The sequence below is a fragment of the Schistocerca piceifrons genome, chromosome 3 (genome assembly GCF_021461385.2).
Source record: "Schistocerca piceifrons isolate TAMUIC-IGC-003096 chromosome 3, iqSchPice1.1, whole genome shotgun sequence".
Taxonomy (NCBI): domain Eukaryota; kingdom Metazoa; phylum Arthropoda; class Insecta; order Orthoptera; family Acrididae; genus Schistocerca; species Schistocerca piceifrons.
In genome coordinates, this window is record NC_060140.1 from 885,022,597 (window position 1) to 885,043,467 (window position 20,871).

A 20,871-nucleotide genomic window follows, 5' to 3' on the forward strand; every position below is an offset into this window, starting at 1 on the left:
ATGGATGTGTGTGATGTCCTTAGGTTAGTTAGGTTTAAGTAGTTCTAAGTCTAGGGGACTGATGACTTCAGATATTAAGTCCCACAGTGCTCGGAGCAATTGTATTTCAACTGGCCACACCTCTGGAGCCGGCATGGCACCACATCCCCGTGGGTACCTTCCAGAAACTCACTGACTCTTTCTCCACGTCCTGCACTGCAGGAGATGGTTGTTCATGCTTTTGACAAGTGGCCTCATTAATGTAAATGGACAGTGTATTGGCACATATTTGAAAGTCTTTTTCCATGGTTTGGCACCTGGATCAAGTCTAGGGACATGCAGCAGAGTACAGAGAACACTATAGCACTGGAAACAGCCTTTTGTGAAAAAATGTCTCCTAGAATGTTTTTAATTTCCACTCTTTAGTTGTAAGGTACAGTGTTACAGTAATGTCCTTAGCGTCCTCAGGAGCAGTATATTAGCCACAGCGCACGTGAGGGGCCATTACGGAATTCTACAGCGTAATTCGGTTTTATTGTTTGCGCGGTCGTCTCCAGTGACGCGGCGCCTCTGATCTGGCGGGCGGGACGACCTCGCCCAAGGTTTGGCAGCGGCTCCAGTCGGACAGACGAGTCAATCAGCGGGACAATGGCGTGGCAATCTGCCCACTCCGCCGGGCCTCACTGGAAGCCTTGACAGTCTGCGTGCTGCTCTGTAACTACTCCATCTACTTCGTTCCTCGACTGCTGTCGAATTGGAGCCAAATGTATGATGTCTACAACGATGATCGAGGGCTAAAAGAGCACTGAACGTTTTTTCAACAAACATGTTTTTGCCGTGTGATGTCTCTTGGCGTCCTTCAGGGGAACTTCAATGGAAAAGAAAAGATTTCTTTTCCGACGTTTAGCCGGCAGAATTAGCTGGGATTATAGAATATTTATCCTCCGTTACTCATGGCATTTTGGCCCACGGCCAGAGAGCGCATGAACCTATAGCGCCATTCCTTATGGGCGTATATTTGATAGTTATTGATGTGGTTTTCGGCGAGATATCTGATACAGCAGTTTATAGTTAAGCTTTCTTCTCTCATGCTAAAGCTATTGTGATGATTATACAGGATTTAACGAGTATAAGTGCAGGTATTTCTATTGGTGTCTGAAGACGGTATACTGGACAACATTATCATGGATACTCTGCAAATCACATTAAACTACCTGGCAGAGGGTTCACCGAAACAACTTCAAAATTCTCTATTATTCCAATCTCGTATAGCGCACGGAATGAGCGACAACCTATATCTTTCCGTACGAACTCTGATTTCCCTTATTTTATCGTGATGATCGTTTCTCCCTAAGTAGGTCGATGTCAACAAAATATTTTCGCATTCGGACGAGAAAGTTGGTGATTGGAATTTCCTGAGCAGATTCCGTCGCAACGAAAATCGCCTTTCTTTTAATGATCTCGAGCACAAGTCCTGTATCATTTCAGTGACATTCTTGGCCATATTTCGCGATAATACAAAACGTGCTGCCCTTCTTTGAACTTTTTCGATGTACTCCGTCAGTCCTTATCTGGTAAGGATTCCACACCGCGCAGCAGTATTCTAAAAGAGGACGGACAAGCGTAGTGTAGGTAGTCTCCTTAGTAGGTCTGTTACATTTTCTAAGTGTCCTGCCAATACAACGCAGTCTTTGGTTAGCCTTCTCCACAACCTTTTCTGTGTGTTCCTTCCAATTTAAGTTGTTCGTAATTGTAATACCTAGGTATTAGTTGAATTTACGGCTTTTAGATTAGACTGATTTATCGTGTAACCGAAGTTTGAGTCCCTTTTAGCACTAATGTGGATGACCTCACACGTTTCGTTATTTAGGGTCAACTGCCACTTTTCGCACCACTCAGATATCTTTTCTAAGTCGTTTTGCAGTTTTTTTGATCTTCTGATGACTTTATTAGTTGATAAACGGCAGCGTCATCTGCAGACAACTGAAGACGGCTGCTCAGATTGTCTCCCAAATCGTTTATATAGACAAGGAACAGCAAACGGCCTATAACACTACCTTGGGGAACGCCAGGAATCACTTCTGTTTTACTCTATGACTTTCCGTCAATTACTAGGAACTGTGACCTCTCTGACAGGAAATCACAAACCCTGTCACATACCTGAGACGATATTCCATAAGCACGCAATTTCACTACGAGTCGCTTGTGTGGTACCGTGTCAAAAGCCTTCCGAAAATCCAGAAATACGGAATCGATCTGAGATCTTTTGTCAATTGCACTCAACACTTCATGTGAATTTACACCATTTGTAGACTAATAAATATAGCTGTTACAAGTCATATGTTTTTTTTGGTTGGGTAGTAGCTCCAAGTACATGTGTTATTTACGTATTTCTAACACTTCGACCGTAGTGCGTATTTAAAATTACGATTACCTATATTTCTCTGCGCGGATGCGAGTCACAGAGTACTTTCCCAGCCGGCCGAAGTGGCCGTGCGGTTACAGGCGCTGCAGTCTGGAACCGCAAGACCGCTACGGTCGCAGGTTCGAATCCTGCCTCGGGCATGGATGTTTGTGATGTCCTTAAGTTAGTTAGGTTTAACTAGTTCTAAGTTCTAGGGAACTAATGACCTCAGCAGTTGAGTCCCATGGTGCTCAGAGCCATTTGAACCATTTAGTTCTTTCCCATTCATGGATGAAGTTGGAAATTCAAAGATCTCCCTGCATCGTCTTTGACCAACAGTCCCTGAAGCACTGTCGTCAATTTAGTTTGCAAGTGACCAGAAGTAGGAGGGTATTATATCTGTTACCTTCCATGTCTCACGAAGGAACACAGCGAGCTGTGACCATAACTGTAATTCAGCGAAGACTGTTCCACTCCAGTCTTACTCATGGCACCCACTGTATTGCACAAGATATCTCGAGATGCACTCATGTTGAGGGGGTTAACGCCCTTGTTTGTGTATAGTAGATATGAGTGTTGTGCTGATGTAACATACAGTTAAGAAGAAATGTATGGTTTATGCTTGACTGAGCTCCAGAAGGCTGGAGTTTGAAGCATTTTAAGTAAGTCAACTGTGCTATCAATAGTAAAGTATTGTTCTAGTGTCTGGGGTCAGTACCAAGACGGTACTGGAAAGAGAGAAAGGAATGTCGAACATAAAAACATGCGCTCCTAAGGCTACACAGTTCTGTACTTAAAGACACTATAATGTTAAAGCCACGTGGTTACTGAAGTATTAGTCATGCAGAGTGCAATCCTCTTATTAATCTGATGGTGGACATGTATGTCCAACACCTGGCATATAGCCACCCTGAAACACTTTTATCCCACTAACTACAGTGACATATTTTAAGATGATAAAAGTACCTTCTTCTACAGCAAAGAAAAACATAGATTCGTTATGATACATGCACAGTATAGCTTTCCAGAGGTGTATAGCGCTCACTGATCACGCTCACTGATCACATCTGAGTATGGTTCAGAAATTATACTATGCTCGCATCAGTCGTATAACTGTCACCAAAGGAAAATGCCTATTGTGAGGAAAGAGGCAAACATATAGCAGCAGTGTTTGAGAAGTGAAATTACATCCCATGCTGCACTAACTTCATAAACAGGGCAACTGTCAAGAAAATTTATACGTCGGGTTTGCAGTACCTCACAGCACTGGTCACTAACATAGAACCACTGACGTTATGAAACTGACGACTTGATTTATGTTGTTTCCTGGGCAGCAGGTCAGATGCTGAACTGTAGACGGTCAGTCTATACTGACTTAGTAGTTCAGTTATTGCCATGCAGAAAACATCAGGTCATACATACAGTTTGTGGGAAGACTGTTCGGCGCAGAGAAAAAAAAAACAAAACCAAAACACTGATGTGTGGTACATATTGAGGTACCACATTCAAAAAATCTGCACTTGTACCCGTTGCGCCCTGTGTTTCCTGCTGTATCTGCCGGCAGATAAGATATACAGGCATAGACAGAGAACATGGCAAGGCCTGTCTCCATTGTGGCGCCACATAGATATACTCAGATACCATATAGGGCATACATAATGGACTATCTTATGCTTCCGCCATACATAACTCAAATACTCCTCTACATATTCCATAGTTGCGGTCTCATGCCTTAGAGGACGCTACAAACATGGACTAGATCGTGCATCCGCGTGATGTCAGACAAATACCGTGAGTTTCAAAATGAATGTCGGGGTTTTAAGGCTTTGTAGCAATTAATTCATTTAATTTACAGTTATAAATAATACAACAGATGAAAGAGCAACTGAAACGCTTTTGTTTGTATACCTGTGTCCATGTAAAAAAAATTGCTAGAATCGAAGATGGCGACTACTGAACAGAAAGTTTTCTGTGTTTTACAATTTGCAAGGACTGAATCTGCTGTCAAACAGGACCGCGCGATCCATATTTAGTTCCATTGTAATCTTCAAGGTTTGAGGACGCTGTCTGTATTTGCAAAGCGAAGAGTACGGGACGACCTAGAGTGACTGAAGACGTGTTGAACAAGTGAGACAGTAGGCCCAAGAAATCGCTTCCGAAGGCTAGTCGTGAATTAGCAGTTCCAGTGACGTTTGCGTCGAGACTTTTATGGAGACGCTTACAACTACATCCTTATCGTTTGAAGTTGTTACAAGTTCTAAAGCCTACAGTTTACGTGCCAACTTTGCAACCGAAAAGCTGCTGCATGACTATGAAGATTTTGTGGTTCCTCTCGTCTTCAGTGATGAATCGATATTTCATCTGAGTGGAAATATGAATATCATTATGCGGGCATCTGGGATTCAGCAAATCGCACGAGATGGTACAGTTGCAACAAGACCCCCTAAACTGAATTTATTTTGTATCATATCCCGGTTGGAAGTTTTTGTGCCTTTTTTTTTCTCGGCGAAACAAATGTAAATGGTGCTTCTTATCTCGATACGCTAGAACTACGGCTCTTTCCGCAAATGGAAGGAGCTGCACCAAAAAAATTTATTTGCTTGCGAAATGATGCATCACTTCACTGGCATAACTCAGTACGCGATTGGTGAAACGGCGTTATAACCGACCGGTGGATTGGGTGCAAGGTGCCAGATGACAGAGTTTGTTTCGCATGGCTTCCACGTTCACCGGACGTGGCGCCGTGCGTTTTTTTCAGTTTGCGGATTCATAAAGGATCATGTGTATGTATGTGCCTCCACTACCAGCTGATTTACCCGATTTAACAAAGAAGACTGAAGCAGTTGTTGAAACAATTACTCCAGACACACTGATTAAGGTTTCGAAAGAGCTTGCCTATCGGCTCGATGTGTGCCGTGTGACGAATGAACTGCACATTGAACACTTGTAAGAAAAACTATTGGTGCTGTTCTTTCATTTGATGTATTATTTCTAATTGTAAGTTTCATGTAATATATGCTATAAAGCCTTAAACCCACGATATTAATTTTGAAACATCCGGAACAGTGGTGTGCGAAACGTAAGGACAAAAGTAATATTCGCGTGATGTGTCCTGCAAAGTGACATTGCTCAATGAAACGTGGACCATACATAGAACGAATAGCTACCACATAGTACAGAAGGTAACTGAGAAACGATGAGACGAACATAAATGACATTTTTATTTAAGAGGATAACTGCACTGAGGTCATCGCAATTCACGATGAATTCACACTAAAAAAGTATCCTGGTTGTAAGGTCTTTAATGTAATTTCGATGAAAATTGAGGCGGTCCCCAGTCGAGTCCATAGATTTACTTCTACAGCGCTGCATTTTGAAAACGGTGAGCATCGACCAGTTTACATGAAAATGATTTTCTGTCTTCGCCGTGAGATAACCTGTTGAAAGTCGTGCTCTCCCTTAACGTCGCAGGGCTGCGCTTTAACTGTGTGAGCTACTAGGAACTTGCGTCCGTGTAATGTTATGACACCCTATTATGATGCTTGTGCAGCGTTACTGGTTTAAAAAAATTATTGTTCCTTTTGAAATTGTGAAGTGCTAATGGCTTTGCCGCACTGGTAGCACCGGTTCCCATCAGATCACCGAAGTTAAGCGCTGTCGGGCTAGGCTACTACTTGTATGGGTGACCATCCGGTATGGCGAGCGCTGTTGGCAAGTGGGATGAAATCTACCCATGTGAGGCAAACTGAGGAGTTACTTGATTGAGAAGTAGCGGCTCCGGTCTCGTAAACGGACATACGGCCGGGAGGATGTTGTGCTGGCCACGTCTACCTCCATGTCCGCATACAGTGGCGCCTGTGGGTTGAGGATGGCACGGCGGCCGGTCGGTACCGTTGGGCCTTCACGACCTGTTCGGGCGGAGTTCAGTTTTAGAAATTGTGAAGCAGCAGTATCAAACTGCGTGCCGCTTTATTTGTAACTTATTGATTTATAGCATATTCTGGCTCGTTTAATTCACAACTTGTGCTTACTTTTAATTTATTTGAGGTCGGAGCGGCTAATAGTTAGTGTAGCTATTTAAAATTTTAGATATGAGTCGTTAGTTTTAATTGCTGTACTCGCCGGCTCGGTTTCAAGTTTTTGTTTTGTAGAAAATTTTTTAAAGCTTGTGATAATCTGTGCACGTATGGTCAATTAATGTGATTTATCAAGTTTAAGTGATATTAATTATTTATTCATTTGTTGGTTAAAAGTCGCATATAGTCCCGAGCTTTGGTGGGTGTTTTTTTAAAGGGTGTTTGAAATTAACCCAGTGGCTTACTGGAATATTTCATGTGTGGTTATTGTTATATTTTATGTGTATTTTAGAAATTCCTGTACATTCTGTTGTATAAAGCTGATCACAAGCGGTCGGTGTTGGCGTTCACTGAGGACCTGTAGCTGGTTGCTTCCAAAACTAGAATCATTTGTTGAATGCAGTGTTCTAATGATTCAGTTTCAATTTCGGATTCATGAGTTTTCATTTTTCATTAATTTCGTAAATGTTTTATGTAATACATTCCTGAATTCAAAGTTCACTTCCTTTAGATAGTCTATTTAAACGCCTTACACTACCGAGACTGGGTGTTTATTTCTGTGGACCATTTATCATTAATTCTGTGTTTCTATTTACGTGTTTGATCTTTGCATTAATTAATTTTATTATGCTTGTGATTAACTGACGTAAGTAATCTGTGTAGAGTAATATAATGAATGCGCGATGAGGTGGTTCTAAAGCTTAAAGTCAGTTGATGACACCACAGAAATATAACATTTAGCTTTCATTTCGACAACCTTAGCCGTCTCTGTCAATTCAATCACGCACGCACTGGCCAGCCTTGAGAAAAGCCCGTATCTGGCACTCAGCCACCAGGATTCCTCGTGTGCTTCGCTCGGAAGGCTAGCCGCCACAATCTGTCACTCACTCACCACTGCCTCTCGATCCAAAAGCCGGCTTCTAGTAAGGTTACACCAGAAGTTTTCAGTGTGCGTACTAAGATGCCTTCCAATGAACAGAGCCATTTGGAATTCCCATCTCTACCACCTTGGTGCCCACTGCATCCACCGTTACAATTCAAAGACCACCAAGCCGAAGCAATACCATCACAGTTACAACCCCAAATGAACTCCCAAGCCCAGACAAGTGGGTACCATCAGAACAACTTTCAGTCGGCAGAGAAATGGCTCGAGAGCTCCATCGAAAAGGCAAATGATTGACAAAGTTGGCGACAAGGTTTCTCAGAAGTCAATGAAGAACATTATATCCCTCATTACCTTCCCACCAATATCACACTGACCCCATCCTCCTGAGTATGGTAAGTACTCATCGCTACCTAACAACGACAGTGAGTACATAGTAGACAAATTTTTCTGGTTTGTTCTACATTTAATCGATGATAAGACAAAACCACCTGCGACTCTTCAGATGCAACCAGTAAATCAGTTATTAGCACCTCTCCTAACTCCTAGCGGCACTGAGAGAATTTAGGCTACTGCAGCCGAATGCACGACCTGCGACCTATAAAAGTGGCTCCCATATCCGAGACTGGGCTTAAGCCAGATACCATTGAAAAGTTTCGAGGATGTAAGATGTGACGAAGTGATAGGAAAATGACAAAGTCAGAGTTGCCGTTTACTCAATAATGTGCTGAAACACACGCCAGTAACGTTAAACAATGACAGTATCGGAAGATTTCAGGCGATAGTGGGCAGCCTATCATATATAATTCCCAAATTAACCATCATAGCCATATACTATCGGCCGAGTCGTGCGCTGTGGTATGGCACTTGGAATCCCCATACATATTTTATGGGGACTTCACGTGCGTAACGGAATGTGAGGCTGCGAAATAAGCTATAGGATAAGGGACGGGACTCTTGAGATGATAGGCAAGTTTAATTTTATCATATTAAACAATGGATGCCCCAGCTGATTGGAGGTCCCTGCCCACAATGCTCCTAACGTTTTCAGTTAGGGAGAGATCTGGCGATCTTGCTGGCAAAGCTAGAGTTTGCCAAGCGCGAAGATAAGCAGTAGATACTCTTACCATGTGTGGACGGGCACTATCTTGCTGAAATATAAGCCCGGGATAGATTGCCATGTTGGGCATTGTTGTGACTTGGCAAGACAGCCAAGTCACTAGGAGAGGAAGCCGAAAGGCACGCGTTTAAGGTCACGCAGGCTGGCGTGAGGTCTGGAACAGGTAAGGGAATTTATAGTAGCAAAGAACGTAAGTAACTACTGGAATACTTAACTTTAATTCATAATTGGTGAACATCGGTCTGACGGTACATGTATCACAAGATAAATAGCAATTGATAATGGCACCTTGCTAGGTCGTAGCAAATGACGTAGCTGAAGGCTATGCTAACTATCGTCTTGGCAAATGAGAGCGTAATTTGTCAGTGAACCATCGCTAGCAAAGTCGGCTGTACAACTGGGGCGAATGCTAGGAAGTCTCTCTAGACCTGCCGTGTGGCGGCGCTCGGTCTGCAATCACTGACAGTGGCGACACGCGGGTCCGACGTATACTAACGGACCGCGGCCGATTTAAAGGCTACCACCTAGCAAGTGTGGTGTCTGGCGGTGACACCACAGGCAATAAAACAGGGCGTAGAATGTCGTCGATGTATCGCTTTGCTCTAAGGACGCCGCAGATAACAAAAAAATGGTTCAAATGGCTCTGAGCACTATGCGACTTAACATCTAAGGTCATCAATACCCTAGACCTAGAACTACTTAAACCTAACTAACCTAAGGACAGCACACACATCCATGCCCGAGGCTGGATTCGAACCTGCGAGCGTAGCAGCAGCGCGGTTCCGGACTGAAGCGCCTAGAACCAGTCGGCCACAGTGGCCGGTGCCGAGGATAACAACCAAAGGGGTCCTGCTATGAAATGAAGTGGCACATCAGGCGATCAGTCTAGTTGTCGGGCCGCACGGCGGGCGCAGTCAGGTTGGTATATCACCACTAACCGTTCCATGGTCATTGGATGCAAACTCAGAGGGATTCTCATCAATGAAGACAGTTCTACTCCAGCCAAGAAAATACCAAACCGAAGACATGTCTGGAGACGTCCAAGACTGTAGTAGGATACCAAAGTGACAGTCGCCTGTGTTGAGTGGTACTTAAGTAAATGAATTAGTGAAATCAAAGTGAAGTAGAAATTAGAATATAAATGAAAAACTTAGTTTAGTTTAGAAGAATTACACACTGGCAAACAGCGGGCAGAACAGCAGAGCAGAAGAGACAATGAACATGAAGTCAGCAAGTTCCACATAAGCGGACACTGTCGATTCAGCCGTCAGGGCATCGCCCGACCGGCCCGACAGACGAAGGAAGAAGAGAAGAGTAGCAGTAGTTTTCAGTCAGTTTCGGTGCTGAAGACCGTCATGCAAGAAGAGACTACATCGTACACAGACGCACCAAGTCCGCCGCTGTAATGGAATAACAAGCAGCAGCCTCGCCGCCAGAAGACAGGAGTTAAAAGGTATTTGAAGACTGATTTTTACGTATCTGGGTGACTCGTGAGGACGGGAAGAAGACGGCCTCACATCAGCAGTCACCTGCGAGCTGGGATGAAGATCTGACAGCCGAAGACTGGCAAGTGGGAGTCCGTTGTTCGAGTCCGGGACACTGGCCTTCCCCCGCCGCGCCGCTCCGCTGGCCGACGCACAACACACGCGGCCGCTTAGAGAAGAGAAACACTGGGACGCCACATCCGAGGTATCACCATCCGATGCACGACTTCGCTCGCAATAATTAAACGGGCCACCTCGCGCTGCGCGTCTCCTGTCAGCTGGGCGAGACGGCGACACGAGATACACACCGCTACGCGTAATCAGACGCCGCCGCCGCCGCTGCCGCAGCAGAAGGCTTCGCAAACGACACAGCTGCCGCTCTCCGAACCAGAACATCCAGTAAGATACAGTTGTACGAAACTTTCAATAAAAATTATCTGATGTAAAAATGCTGTTTTATTCTACCTCATACCCGGGCCAAGGAAGAACCCACCCTGCCCACATGTTGTTAAGAGAGAAAAATTAATTTATTTAGTATTTTCACCCTGACATAATGCCTTAGAATCAAATATCCTTTGCAGTAATGCTCATCCTGACAATCAACTAGCATCAAAAGAGAAAACCCAGTTACATTTAGTGCAGGACTGTTACACCTGCTATAGGACCCGACAACAAGCAAGTGGTTGTATCTTTCAAAGTATAGCTGGTCTCACTGATTGCATCTGCCAGTACTTGTCACATAAATACTAAATTCCAAGCGAGCACGCCTCGGAAGGCCCAACGGTACTGACCCACCTGTGTATCATCCTCAGCTAATGGGCGTCACCCGGTGTGGATATGGAAGGCCACGTGATCAGCACACCGCTCTTCCGACCATTGTCAGTTTTCGCGACCAGAGCCACTAATTCTCAGTCAAGTAGCTCCTCAATTCGCCCCATAGGGATCGAGTGTGCCCCACTCGTCAGCAGCGCTCGCTAGAAACGGTCGGCCACCAATCCGAGTGCTATCCAAGCCAGACAGTTCGGTTCGGTAGTCTGACGGGAACCAGTGTTGCCACTGCTGCAAGGTTGTTGGTGTTTGTCAGCTATCTCCCATGTTGCTCATAATACATCTTTTGTACCTTGCTGGGCTGCTAGATCAGCAAGCTCCCGAGCTGAGAATAGGTGGTAGACAGTGGAAGGTAGAAAATTGATCATTAAACTCGAAGTCAATGCTTCAAATTCCGCTGAGGCAAGTAGCGTAGAACTGTCAACAGTTTTCATAACCACGTGCACATTCTGGACAGTTTTACCCAGTTACATGTCCGCAACTCGTGGTCTAGAGTTTAGCACCGTTGCCTCTATATAACGGAGTCCTGAGTTCGATTCCCGGCCAGGTCGGCAATTTTCTTCTCACCGGAACTGGGTATTGGGATTGTTCTGCTTATTTCAACTCATCTTAATCACAAAAACGTTGAAGGCACTGACGTGGCGTCAAATTGAAAGCCTTGCACCAGGCAGCCGGACAACGCGACGTAGGTTCTCCTGGTCTGTAATTCCAGGCCATCATTACACTGAGGTATACGATAGATGTCGACGTGTCACGTCTACATCACGTTCGCTGTCCACCGCCTTACTTCTGTGGTCACGGCGTTCGACTGCCATGCAGCGGGTCCGGGACCGATTCCTGGACGCGTCGAAGATTTTCTCCACACAGGGACTGGTTACTGAGTTGTTCTCATCATCAATCCGTCATCATCGACACGCACGTCGCCCAGTGTGGTTCCAACTGAAAAGACTTGAAACTTGGCAGCTGAACTTCCCCAAGTTCCTGGCCGTCAGTGTTACACGATCATTTCGTTGCGTCAGGTACACTTATTTTTTTATACCGCTTTGGTTCAATTTTTGTTTGCCAGCAGATCATTTTGAGGGGTGTCGAGAACGCCGTCGATCCACTGAGGCGTTTAACTCTCAGTGTGTGGATGGTGATGGTTCTGTGACTTCGGCCCTCTCATTCAAGTTACCGTGAATATGTACCGGGATGCTTTTTACAGTTTTTCCGGTCACAAAGTGTTGTCAGTTCTTCCTGGTTTGACGAACACTAGGACACCCTATCTCACCTCGACTGGCCCCCTAAATCACCCGATATTAATCCTATAGAAAAATTCTCGGACTGTATGGAACAGTGAGTGAAACTAATCAACCGCGAAATTTGGTAGCTCTACTGGATCAGCGAGTGGCTTCAGCTAGATACAAAGTACCTAAAGAAACTTGTGGACACTCTTCCTCGCCGAACTCAGCCCGTTACTAATGATAAGGGCTGTCTTAGACGGTATAAACGTGATGTCTCTCGCGAGTAACTAAAATTTTTGTCCTGTGTGCTTATTTATGAGGGAGTGCTGAAAAGTAGTGTGTTCAAATGTGTGTGGAATCTTATGGGACTTAACTGCTAAGGTCATCAGTCCCTAAGCTTACACACTACTTAACCTAAATTATCCTACGGACAAACACACACACCCATCTCCGAGGGAGGACTCGAACCTCCGCCGGGACCAGCCGCACAGTGAATGACTGCAGCGCCCTAGACCGCTCGGCTAATCCACCGCTGCTGAAAGGTAGTGCCTCGGAATTTTTTATCCTGTTCTAAATATCTGTTGAGGTGTTACAACTCATGCCTATTATTCGGTCGATTTTCCCGCTTCACTGATGCAGGTTGCAATCTTCTGCCGCTAGAGGGCTCCGAAATGTAGCGTGTAGCGTGGCGGTGTGTAACGGAACTATGTTTGTGCGTGAGAAGCAACGTGCTGTAATCGAGAGTCTGACCGTTCATAACATGGAGCTCCCTGTCCTTCAGCATGACAATGCGAGACCACACACGAGCGCGGCATTTGCGACGTTCCCATGCCTTGGGTACAGTGCCTTTGATCGTCCTCTATACAGCCCCGAATTGGCCCCATCCGATTTGCATGTACTTCCAAAACTTAAAGAATACCTTCGAGGCCTTCACTCTGAAGCGGTGCAAGCAGAGCTGAGGTTGTGGCTCCGTTAACAAACATTCACTAGTAACGGTATCATCAAAGTGGTCTCTCGTTTGGAGAAATGTGTGTCGCCAGGGTGACTATGTTGAAAAATAAATATGTAGATTTGAAGTATAAAGATGCAGAATGTTACTAACGTTTCTTTTGTTTAAAAAAATAAGTAGATTTGAAGTATAAAGATGCAGAATGTTACTAACGTTGCTTTTGTTTAAAAGGCCTGGAGAGTTTTTGCATTAGAACTTCGCAGGCATTACTTTTCAACACTCCCTCGTGTATAGTATTTGGAAACATATTATACACACATCAAAAACAGTTGTGCATGACCTCGGTTCCGAGAGTTCCGGAACCTGTACAGAAAATTGGAGTAGAGATCAACACATACATCATTTCCGCCCTTTTTATTGCTAATGAAAACCACACATTGCATGTTGTACCACCATACAGCGAGACCTTCAGAGGTGGTGGTCCAGATTGCTGTACACACCGGTTCCTCTAATACCCAGTACCACGTCCTCTTGCATTGATACCGAGCGAGGTGGCGCAGTGGTTAGCACACTGGACTCGCATTCGGGAGGACGGCCATCCTGATTTAGGTTTTACGTGATTTCCCTAAATCGCTTCAGACAAATGCCGGGATGGTTCCTTTGAAAGGGCACGGCCGATTTCCTTCCTCATCCTTCCCTCTCTCGAGCTTGCGCTCCGTCTCTAATGACCTCGTTGTCGACGGGACGTTAAACACTAATTATCTCCTCCTCCTCTTGCATTGATGCATGCCTGTATTCGTCGTGGCATATTGTCCACAAGTTCATCAAGTCGCTGTTGGTCCAGTTTGTCCCACTCCTCAACGACGATTCGGCGTAGATCCCTCAGAGTGTTTGGTGGGTCACGTCGTCCATAAACGTTAGTTTATGAGTCTCACGGCCGATCCATCTTTGACCACCCGTGATCACTGTTGATGACAGGCGGCTCCCGGATGTGGCGCGTCCAGCGTCTGACGTCACGCCAGAGAAACGGGTGGACACGTACACACCTGGTAGCTGGAGCTGGAAGGCTGACACACGGCCCAGTGTTTCAGACGAACGTCCATAAACAGCCCTTTTCAACCTATCCCAGGCGTGTTCGCTGCGGATCATGTCTGGAGAACACGCTGGTCACTCTAGTCTAGCGATGTTGTCATCCTGAAGGAAATCGTTCACAAGATGTGGACGATGGGGGCGCGAATTGCCGTCATGATGACGAATACCTCGCCCATATGCTGCCAATATGTTTGCATTATCGGTTGGAGAATGGCATTCACGTATCGTACAGTCGTTACGGTCCCTTCCAAGACCACCAGCGGCGTACGTCGGCCCTACGTAATGCCACATCAAAACATAAGGGAACCTCCACCGTGCTGCACTCGCTGGACAGTGTGTCTAAGGCGTTCAGCCTGACCAGGTTGCCTCCAAACACGTCTCCGACGATTGTCTGGTTGAAGTCTTATGTGACACTCATCGGTGAAGAGAACGTGATGCCAATCCTGAGCTGTCCATTCGACATGTTGTTGGGCCCATCTGTACCGCGGTGCATGGTGTCGTGGTTGCAAAGCTGGACCTCGCCATGGACGTCGGGAGTGAAGCTGCGCATGATGCAGCCTATTGCGTACAGTTTGAGTCGTAACACGACGTCCTGTGGCTGCACGAAAAGCATTATTCAACATAGTGGCGTTGCTGTCAGGGCTCCTCTGAGCCATAATCTGTAGGTAGCGGTCATCCACTGCAGCAGTAGCCCTTGGGCGGCCTGAGCGAGGCATGTCATCGACAGTTCCTGTCCCTCTGTATCTCCTCCATGTCGGAACAACATCGCTTTGGTTCACCCCGAGATGCCTGGTCACTTCCCTTGTTGAGAGCCCTTCCTGGCACAAAGTAACAATGCGGACGTGATCAACCGCGATATTGACCGTCTAGGCATGGTTGAACTACAAACAACACGAGCCGTGTATCTCCTTCCTGGTGTTATGACTGTAACTGATCAGCTGTCGGATCCCCTCCGTCTAACAGGCGCTGCTCATGCAAGGTTGTATACATCTTTGCGCAGGTTTAGTGACATCTCTGAACAGTCAAAGGGACTGTGTCTGTGATACAATATCCACAGTCAACATCTATCTTCAGGAGTTCTGGGAACTGGGGTGATGCAAAAATTATTTTGAAGTGTGTATTTAAAGAAATATCCCTAAATTTTGAGAACATTTCTCGTGGATAAATAGCCGTTTGGCTAAAAGTATTTTAAAAATGCATTGAAAACAGCCCCGACCGTAATAAGACACTTATTTACAACGGTTACCAGTTTCGGTCAGTCCGTGACCATCTTCAGACCATTTATACCTTGTGGTGGCCATCGTCACCGCCTACTTCATGGTATAAATGGTCTGAAGATGGTCCCACGCTGTTCGAAATGGGTAACCGTTGTGAAGAAATGTCTGATTTGGGTCGAGACAGTTTTTAATTCATTTAAAGTAATATCCGTAAAGTCCTAACTTAAAGAGAAGAAACTGGCGGAGAATAATTCACACTCATTAGAAAATTTCCACATGTACTGAAAAATTGGGTTGATTTTGTTTTTCTCCAGGAGAATGTGAGATGAGAACGACTCCGTATGATTGGACGGATGGATGGCGCCACTTACGTAACTGATGCGATGAGGTAAGAGGTCGCTTTTAGTAATCGCCCGCGGGTCCCTGGAAGAGAATGACGGCCGCGTCTGAAATACTGGGCCGTGTGTCAGCCTTCCAGCTCCAGCTACCAGGTGGGTACGTGTCCACGCGTTTCTCTGGCGTGACGTCAGACGCTGGACGCGCCACATCCGGGAGCCGCCTGCCATCAACAGTGATCACTGTTGGTCAAGGATGGCTGATAAACGAACGTTACGACTCCGTAAACGTTTTCATATAGCGTCATCGTTGTCGTCGTGTTGCTGAAGGCCGGTCGTTTTTTGTGATAAGAATAAGACAGAATCACTGCACAGACTGCCAGTCACCTGCCTATTCAGTGCAAATGTGGGTACAGAAACTCTCACTCCCCTGCTCGAACACCATTCCTCAGCAAATGTTCAAAAGCATAAGCCGAATGCTGAGGACTTGGAGGACTAATTGTTCGTATACATTACTTTTTGAAATGTTTGTTCAACTTTTCTTTTAGAAACGTACATTAAAAAGAAGGGAATACGCAGTTGCGAGCAATAAAGAGCAAAATTATTTATATCTTTCTCAGCTTCTCCAGTTATTCATGAAATACTTTCTAATATGGCCTTCCCGAGTGAAGGAACAGTGGTTAAGACACGGCACTCATATATGGGAAAAGGATGTTGCAGATCAGCCTCCAGTCTTCCCTACCTAAATGATTTATCTAAATAACTTTGAGCAGTCGTAGTCTGTTGTTAAACTGAAGAGCAAGCGGACATGTCCCCACTCTCTCTACGCAGCTACGACACAAGGAGCAAGTACAGGCTGTTTCATAAAGTTATACCGTCCTTCTACAACGCGTCTTTTAAATGAGTGGTAATAGAGTGCTCAGACAGGGCTGGTAGTGTCTATTTTTCAGTAAATGTGTAAGGTATACGGAATACAGAAATTAGTAACTGATACAATTAACACACGATATGCAAATCAACAGAATGTACGTACATTGCCGGACATTGCGAGATAGACGGGTAACTGATTATTGTTCATCATGTAAGGCAGATAAGACATTTTTCCAAGAAACGCCACTTGCCCAACCTAAAAATCCCGCTAGCTCGTCAGTTTAGAGACAAACTACACAGAGCTGGTTAGTTCAACAAACCCACGACCAGGTGACCTGGGATTCGAGACGAAAGATCTAAAGTGTACGAATATACAAAAAAGTTGGACTGAAACACAGTCGTTAAAGGAACGAAACGATGTAAAAGACAGAAGAGACGGTAACACAACACAAATGCAAGCATACAAAACACGAAAATTTGAAGATGGGCAAACTCGTTCATCTTCGGGGACTAGTTCACTCGTGAGCGTTCATTTTTGGGAACGGTTCGTTTTTAGTCGTTCATCGTTCATTTTTTATTTGATTGTACGTGCTACATGGATTATGGATAAATTTCCAGAACAAATATCAAGTACACACAAGCATTACTTCTGCATGATAAATTCAGTGATTGCCTTATGAAGACAGGTTGTTTACTTCGATATCCTTAGTGAATGCCTCCCCCAACATGCGTTTCACATCAGTCGGCACAAGTACCAGGCCGGTGTAGTGTATACCCATGTCTGCTTTACTGGAATCAAAATAACTGAAAGTAAACTGTCATCTGTCAATCCAGTATTCATGGTCTTCTTTTACAATGTGCGGGTGAGTAAATTAACTGCACATCGAAGTACCATACTATCTGTGTAGGAAGTGAAGGCTTATTTGGAAAAACCATGATTCCCGACACAAGAGCAGAGAAATTGCATACTAAAGGAAACTTTGTATCAGCAACTAGGGCAACTATGTAAATATATTCGGAGATAGTCGAAACTTCGTAAGTGAAAAGAAACATGACTTTTATTCAAAACCTTCACGACATGGCACAAGTCATTGATTTGAATATATCTACACAAGAAAAAGATAATCAGGTTTTAATCTGTCACTAGCTGAAAGGGGCACGAAGATTCGTCCATGGTATCAGTTATTTGAGGACGAGAACTTCTGAGCCATCAATGAAGGAGAGTGAAACGCATGTGAAATTCAACAATTAATTAAATACGTACTAATTAACTTAAAATATAAATTTTACACACAGATTTGTCAGAAAAAAGTTATCCATGAAACTCGCACTGAATGGCTCTTTAGTTATCATTAGTTTCTATCACAACAGCGTAAAATAGACCACTTTTACAGGTGCGTGTGTTTTAATTGAAAATATTGCGGAAAAAGGTCTCTTGAATTCACCTTGCAGGTATAAGATGGATGAGATGATTATACTGATATTTTTTTAATTAACTGCAAACTTTCTTCTCGAAAAAGCGTCTCAAGGACCGTCTTCCTGTGCTCCAAGGGGATCCATCATGGATGGTGATGGTGAAATCCATAAACCGTATATGTTGAAAAAGTTTATGTTCCGTGATGAAATTGAATTACTACCACAAGAAGAGAATGCCCTTTATTCTTTTCGTTTTTTTGCTTAGCAGTAAGTTGAAGCACGACCTTATGCCTATTCACAAGCCAAAGCATCCTATTTGGATTTCAGAATTTTTTCAAAACTTTATGCATGTATATGAGATATCGATACTGTGGCTTTACAAAAACTAAAAAATCGTTTGTGACTCCTTTCTCCTGTTAATCTTCTGAATCAAAAATGAAAATAGCCACTTCGCTGAGTTGTTAAGCTGAACCAACAGACGAAAATATATAAGGATTCGAGTAGGGGTCGATGAAGCCCAAAAAAATATATTGTGACTGAACTTTTTTTTAAATAAAATAAGCGTATCTTTAAAGAGAATTGATTCGTTAAGACAGATTCTACACACTGACATGAAAATGAAGATGTTATCAACGCTCTACACCTAGTTACTAAGCTGAAGGTTTTATATTATCTGGCTCAGACAGGGGCCAAGCTCATGGGACACTAATAAACAATTTTGTGAGTACAAAAGCAACGAGGAACAGAACCTATATATATTTTAGCTTGTGTCTGAGTATTTCCACGAGGTTCCAGGGCAAAATAGAGACTTTATCGAAGAATAGGTTTGCTTAAAATAAAATGTGATTTTATAGTCATCTTTGTCTCACACAGTTAGTAAATAGTAGGTTTATAGGTAATACTATTAAAGTTAATTCAGCGATATGGTGTTCGTAATTAAGTTGAAAGTAGAAAAAAAATACTTCGTTAAAACGCTAATTCGAACAATTCTTTTGGATAATAAGTAAATACTATGTAATGCCTTTCTACTATTTTTAAATGGCGATGCACCGCTTCCCTTTTTCCAAATAAGCCGAAGTCATGCACAAAGATGTGTAAAGAAATCAAACTAGGGGCATTAAAAAGAAAAAAAACCAAACTGGAAAAATAAGATCTCCCCTGTGAGTCATGTTTTATTTTTGGAAGAAATGTGAAAATGGCAAGTTTTATGTGAATTTTCTTTCACTACAACTAAGAAAGTTCTTAAAAGTTAACTTAAAAACTAGTCGTTAAATCAAGCAGATGATACTTAATCTACGAATAAAAATGCAATATCTGCTCGTTTTATTAGTCAAACAGAAGAATGTGTTTTGTCACAGTTGATCAAAACGATGAAAAGCTGGGCATATTTCCCTTTTTGTTGTCTGGAAAACATGTATGTATTACATTATTATAAAAAACGTTGAACTGGAACAACTAACTACATAAAAATAAGGAAACCGGCCGAGTGAGACAGAGGTGGGAACGAGGAACGGAGGAACTAGACCGGCCAAAGTGAACTATGAACGACTGTTTCCAGGAAAGAGTCTGACCGCGACTGAAGTGAACTGTCAGGGGCCGTTCCCGGGAACGAGACCCACCGCACCCGAAGTGGACAGTGAACGACTGTTCTTTAAAAGTCGTTCCGCAGCCATTTCGTTCACTTTAGTTAACGATGCCTTTGGACCGATTCGCTTATGGATAATCCACCTCTACGAAAATTTTCTTTAGTGCAGAAGTATTCTGAATTACCATTAACATGTGGGTGGATACAAAGTGTTTCACGTATAACGTGAGACCTGTGTCCAGCTTCGTGGGAATTTATGCTTGGGAGACACGATGATAGGATCCGATCATTGTGGACATGCATGCATGTAGTGGAACTTTGCATCGTAATCAGGCACTGCAATATCGTATTTATCTGACTATGCCGGGTAAGCGACTTTCAAGTACAACGTCCGACCTGTACGGGAATAAACATAATGGATGTACGAGTCCAGGTCGGAGACGCATGGTTGACGACGTATGGAAGTTTTGGTGCTGCCGTAAGTCGTGCGCGGATAGCCAAAGGGTAGCCGGCACGGTAGCTCAGCGTGTGATCAACATCATGGGACGTCCGCTCCTATCAAATTCGACGACCAATAACCAACAAAATGAGATAAAAAAAAACGGTAAGGCGACCGCTCACGATAAGCAGAAATCCGCATTCGAGTCCCGATTGGGCACAAATTTTCATTGTCGTCATTCCGTTATATAGCTGATGGTTGTTCCTATCCTCAATTACGAATACATTTAATGTATTTCATGCACGTATGTCCAAAGGAACTTTGCATCGTAATCAGAATAACACAGGCACTGCAATATCGTATCATACATTCCTGATATGGCCTCACAGTGAATATACACTGCAGCAGTTCGTGGATCATGAACGGTGTCCATTCCAACATTAAATTTACTATCGAGATGGAGAAGGATGGCAAGCTACCGTTCTAAGTTGTTTTAGTTCAGCGGAAGGCAGGAGGCCGGTTTGGTCGTTCAGTGTACAAGAATACGACGCACGCTGATCGGTATTGGAACGCCGATTGTTTTCATCACCGTGTACACAAGAAAGCGGCCCTGGACACGTCAATACACAGAGCCAAAGTTATTTCTGATGACGACCATCTACAGTCTGAATTGCAGCACTTGAGACACGTGTTCAGGGAGAATGGCTACAGCAAAAGACACATTGCAAACGCTTTCAAATGTCATCGAAAAAAGGACGCCTTGTGAATCGGTAGAAGAAGCCAAACCGGCGGCTTATCTGCCGTACTGTGGGGCAAACGAGCAGCAAGTTAGGACGTGTACTGCAGAGAAATTGATTGAGACCAGTGATCCGTTCCGCCCCCAACATACGAGATATGATACGCCCCGTTAATGACGACATAACTGTTCGTGCGCACGGCGTGTATGGTGTCCCTTGCGAGTGCGGCAGAAT

General features: G+C 44.2%; 1 pseudogene; it reads left to right on the forward strand.

Annotated features, from left to right (window-relative positions):
* Positions 1–5,979: 5,979 nt before the first annotated feature.
* Positions 5,980–6,097, forward strand: LOC124790300 (annotated as a pseudogene).
* The last annotated feature ends 14,774 nt before the right edge of the window (positions 6,098–20,871 follow it).